This window comes from Eptesicus fuscus, chromosome 1 (assembly GCF_027574615.1).
Source record: "Eptesicus fuscus isolate TK198812 chromosome 1, DD_ASM_mEF_20220401, whole genome shotgun sequence".
In the NCBI taxonomy this organism is placed as follows: domain Eukaryota; kingdom Metazoa; phylum Chordata; class Mammalia; order Chiroptera; family Vespertilionidae; genus Eptesicus; species Eptesicus fuscus.
Window position 1 is genome coordinate 96,956,398 of NC_072473.1, and position 6,000 is coordinate 96,962,397.

Below are 6,000 nucleotides of genomic sequence, written 5' to 3' on the forward strand. Positions count from 1 at the left end.
GCTGTGCGGGTTCCCTCTGACCCTCTGGGCTCAGATGTCAGGCAGACTCTCCTGCCCAGATCCTTGATTTTACCTTTTTCCAGGGATCCTATGCCCTTCCTGTCTGCAAATTGTCTCACCCACTGAGTCTCCTTCACCAATTCGGGTTGGATGTTATTCATTTCAGCTGTTCATTCTATCTGGTCCAGGACAAGGTTCGGGACACGTCTGTCTATTCCACTACCATTTTGCCTTCCCCAAATGGCATTTTTTCACATAAAAATGAAAAAAACTAAAATTCCTATGGAACTGCAAAAGACCCCAATTAATCAAAGCAATCTTGAGAAAGTAAAACAAAGGTAGAGACATTACACTTCCTGATTTCAAACTATATTACAATGCTATAGAAATCAAACCAGTATGGTAGTTGCATAAAAACAGACACATTGACCACTGATTCAAAATTAAGAGGCTGAAATAAATTCATGCTTTTTGGTTAACTAATATTTGGCAATGGAGCCAAGAATATACAATGCTGAAAGAATAGTCTCTTAAATAATTGTTGATGTTGGCCAGTTAGCTTAGTTGGTTAGAGCATGGTGCAAATAAATATTGTTAGGAAAACTGGATATCCATACACAAAAGAAAAAAATTTGAACCTTATCTTACATCATATGTAAAAAATTAACTCTAAATATATTAAAGACTTAAATGTAAGACATGAAACATTAAAACCACTAGGAAAAAAATAGGGAAAAAATCTCTTTCACATTGATCTTGGCAATGATTATTTGGATGTGACACCAAAAGCACAAGCAACAAAAGCAAAAATTAGCAAATGGGACTACATTAAACTAAAAAGTTTCTGCACAGCAAATAAAACAATAAAAACAGGAAAACCAATCTACAGATGGGAGAACATATTTTCAAACTATATAATTGATAAGGCATTAATTGAAAAATATATGTCACTAATACAAATCAAGAGCATATAAACAAATAACCTGATTTAAAATGGGCAAAAGACCTGAACATATATTTTTCCAAAGAAAATATACAAATGGCCAAAAGATACATGAAAGTGTGCTCAACATCATTAACCATCATGAAAATGCAAATCAAAACAACCATGAGACATCACTTCACACCTGTAATAATGGCTATTATAAAAAAAATAACAGGTAATAAGATCTGGGGACAGGGTGAAGAAAAGGAAACCCTTGTACACTGTTGATGGGAATTTAAATTGTTACCGTCATTATGAAAAACAGTATGGAGACTCCTCAAAAAATTAAAAATTGAACAACTATATGATCCAGTAATCTCACTACAGTGTATATATCTAAAGGATGTGAAATCAGTATTTTTAAGAGCTATCTGTACTCCCATTTTAATTGCAGCATTATGAATAATAGCCAAGATATGGAAACAACCTAAATATCCAATTACAGATGAATGAATAAAGAAAATGATATATACACACAATGGAATATTACTCAGTTATAAATAGAAGGAAATCCTGCCAGATGCTATTACTTGGATGAACCTCAAAGACATTACACCAAGTAAAGCAAGCTAGACTGAGAAAGACAAAGAATATATGATTTCACTTATATTTGGAACTCAAAAGTCAAACACATAAAATCAGAGAGTAAAATATTGGTTACTAGCATTGGGGGTAGGTGAAGAAAATTGGATGAGCTATTCAAAATGTACAGAAGATATTACAAAGGATGTTAATATTAAAATAAAGAAAATTGCAGTCATTTTTAAATCATTATCAAACATTTAAATTTCCATTAGAGAAAATGGAACAATGAATCTTTAAAGGCTCCTAAATGGGTGGCACTCCACATTGTCTATTTCACTACTTATGAATAGCCAATTGTAAGTAATCCAAATTTCAAAAGACAACTGGCTTGGGGAGGTATATACAAGTGATTAGAATTTCAAAGAGCTCAGAATAAATACCAGTTCTTTGATAGAATAATTTATGCATAAAGTGGCAGGAAGAGGTGTCTGAGTTGTTCTAGGAAAGTTCACACAGAGCTGTGTTAGGAGTTTAAAGCAATCTTTGGTAATTTCTTATGCGTAATGAAACTGGGGGAGATGTTTTTCATATTAAGATGTTATCAACCAGTGGTATACACAAAGGACATCTAATGGTAAGATTGCTTTAATATAAGTTATAAAACTATAGTATTGGAAAAATATAAGTTGTGATCTGTTTTGTAGGGTATCATTTCAATTGATGAATATCATCAAAAACACTCCAAAGAAAATAGAGATGAATTACCAATTCAGAGGGATACTTGTGCTCAATGTCTTTTTGTAAACACAAAGAACTCACAGGAAACTCTAAATCCATGAATGTATAGAGCTATTTAGTAATCCATGGCCCTTTGGGAAGAAAAAAAAAAAAAAGACTGAAATACCCATTGTATTTTGTAGGCCAGTTGAGGGTTTACATAGGTAATGTTAAAGAGGGCACCACAAATGGTTCCGTTTTAGACTAACATTTTTCCACAGGGTAAATATTAAAGAATGTAAGAAAAAGGTACCATTAGTCAGAAGAAACCACATTTATTCTAAAAGTATATAAGATTTATGTTCTAAAAGACTTAGTAGCAATATCCACCAGTCCTGAATGCTTCCATTGAATTTGCTCCTTATGGGTATACTGGAGAGAATTTAAATTCCAAAGATCTATTTTGTTTGGGGAAGTAAAACTATGATTTATATACTGCTTATTGCTGAGTCAACAAAAAAATTCACAAACTTAAAAGCTGCATGGTTAATGTAGAACATTTTAGGGAGATTCATGGGAAACCTCTCTGAAAATGTCTCAGCCCCAGCTGATTCATTTCACAGTGCAGCATAACTGGGTCTATATCTGAACTCAACTGAATCACTTTAAGCCTTAGTCCTTGTGTCCCTACACATGAGCTGCAGTTTGGCATCTCTTTCTCCTAGAGCTCAAGTCCATAACTACAGCTTACATTTCAGAGCATGTAAAGCGGTTAGGAGCATGCAATTGAGAACACTTTGGATTTTGGAGCTAAGCCAGAAAAGCCTTATTAAAAATCCTTGTGAGGAACTGTTGTCAGATTGTATGGTGTGCAATGCAAACTAATCATGCTCTCTTTGCTCAGACAAATAATCTGAGAACAAAGGATTCTCTTAACACAAATTAAAGATACTTGTTTCTGACAGTGTGTAGGACAAAGATTGTATAATTCATCCAGGCAAGGATTTATGGGGCCTGACATTTGAATGATGAAAAGGGAACAGGAATAGATCATTGATATGCAAGCCAGGAGATGGGGAAAATAGAGAAGGTGGGTAGAATATTGTCTAACAGAAGGTAGTATGGCTAAATGTTTGTCCTGTGGTTTTATCGTCTTCCAATTTCAGAAGTCAGCATATAAAATAGGATTTTGGTTGAGTACCTTTGGTTCTAATAAGGGGCTAGTGAGGGCCTGTGTCTCCCTTGCCTACTTCACTGCCTCCTGATATATCACCTCTTAGCAAGGAGTATAGGATGCTGTAAAAATGAAAGATGGATAGCAGCAAGGGCTCGGATTAACCCACTGTCACGTAATTCTGAATAGCAATTGAATATGGCCCTTACCATGAAACCTGAGTTAAAAATGCCTTCTTTGGAGCCTCCCTGAAGAGTCTGAGACTGGTCAGAAGTCTTACTGGGATTGTTATGCTAAGAGGTTTATATTCTGGCTTTAAAAAATAACTATCTAGAAAAAATATGGTTTATATTCATGATTATCAATGGAACTCAAACACATGCTGGAATCACATTTTATGTTGCTGTGTTTGTTTCATGTGAAACTAATAAACCTAGTAAAGTTGAGAGATAACAAAAGGCTATATAGTGTCTGCTTCATGAATGGAAACCAATGGCATAGAAAAAAATTACCTGGTAAATGCATGGACCTTGATATAAGGGAGAGTACTAAGCTAGCAGACTGGTGCCCATGTAAAGGAGCTCTAACCAGGTCTTGAATCCAAGGCAGGCAGGATAATTGGCCCCTTACAGATATGATATCTCAGTGAATCTAACCAGTTTCCACAGTATTCTGTATGCAGTTATCTGCTATGGTTGTAAACATCATTGCACACAATATAGCATACTACATAAGAGGGTAGGACTACAATTTAGTCTACTGGGGTTCAAGTATAAGTTTCAAATGTCACTTAAACTCTCTGGACCTCAGTTTTCTCATCCTTAAAATGGCAATATCATTAGCAGTGTTCACACAAGGCTATTAGGAGTGGTAGTAGTAGTAAATATGTTAATAATATTAAAGCACAGAGGAAACACTTAAAAATAATCCATATTCTTCTTTTTCTAGATGACAACACCATAATATTTCTGCTTTATCACTGAAAGATGGCATCCTGGTGGACTTCTCAAAAGCAAGTGGTTCACACTCAAGGAACAAGCTACAGCTCAACTGTATCTGTTTTCTAATATATTTCTCAAGGTATTCACCTAGAAAATGAGAGCTCACAAAAGGAACTAGTGTCATATGAATAGATTTAGCAAATAAAAATATGGAATTCTCAGTTAAATTTGAGTTTTAGATAAACAAAAATTAATTTTAAATTGCTCTAAAAATACTTTCTGTTATAACAACCATAGTTAATATCCATGGAGTACCTACTATGTGACAGACACTGTGCTAAGCAGATTTCTCACAGTATCACATTTAATCTCCACAATCCTATGAAGCTGGTATCATTTCCTTTATATAGCAGAAGTCACTGAAAGTCAAAGAATATAAGGGAATAACTTTTTAATTTCAACATAACGGTTTTAAGAATTATGATATATTACTTCCTCTGTGAGGAAAAACATCATTAATTCTAACCATCAGAAATTTGATGAAAAGTTTATTATGTGTTAATCACTTTCCAAGTCACTTAACCTCATGATCTTTGATTTCCTCATCTGTAAAGAAAGGATTAAATGAAATAGCCTATATGTACAGTGCAAATATGATATCGCTGTCTGGGGAGAAGATGACATGTAGCTGGTCTTTGAAGAACTAGCAGGACATACACAAGCTGTTATAGGGTAGGGAATTCTATCTAATAAAGAGGGAATATGCTAATTGACCCTCTTGCCATTTCAAAGATGGAGGCACCCACAGTCAATAAGGAGGTAATATGCTAACTGACTGCCACGCCCTCAAATATGCCAGCACCCACAGCCACAAGATGGTGGTGCCCAGTTCCCTCAGCCCCACTGGGGTGGCAGGCACACGGCCTGCCTCCAGAGTCCCCAGTCCCCTCAGCCCCCCAGCCACCCAGGGCTGGCCCAAGGCGCAGGCAAGCCTCAGATGTTGGCTGTCCGGCCACCCAGGACCAGCCCAAGGTGTAGGCAAGCCTCAGATGGTGGCTGCCCAGCTGCCCAGGGCCGCCTGAGGCTCAGGTAACCAGGGCTGGCCAAGGCTTGTGCTGCCAGCAGTGGCAGCATCAGAGGTGTGATGGAGCATTACCTTCCGCTGATCACTAGGTCACCTCCCGCCCCTGAGGGCTCCCTGACTGTGAGAGGGGCAGGTTGGGATGAGGGACCCCCGCTCCAGTGCATGAATTTTCATGCACTGGGCCTCTAGTCATATCATAAAGAGGTAAATAAACAGAGAGTTTGAGCATCCAATGCAAGTGTTCTAGAACCAGTTGCCCAGTGATTCATAGTTTTATGCCTGTGGATCAGATATTAAAAAGAGAAGGGAAGTTAAATTCTGAAGACTATTCAAGCACTATTCATAGGACATTTAAGCAATATGAAGCCCACCGCCTACAGTCAACTCCATGCTATCTTTGCGCACAGAGCAGTTTTTGCAAAGAGTGGCATTCTAGAAGCTTCTCTACCTCTGATTATTCATGATTTAGGTTGCACTCATCTAAGCAACCATATATCCAAATACTTTCAACATTAGAGGTTTTTAATTCAAATTCCTTTGGCTAAAATGTTCTGGTGTTTTATGAATATTCTGC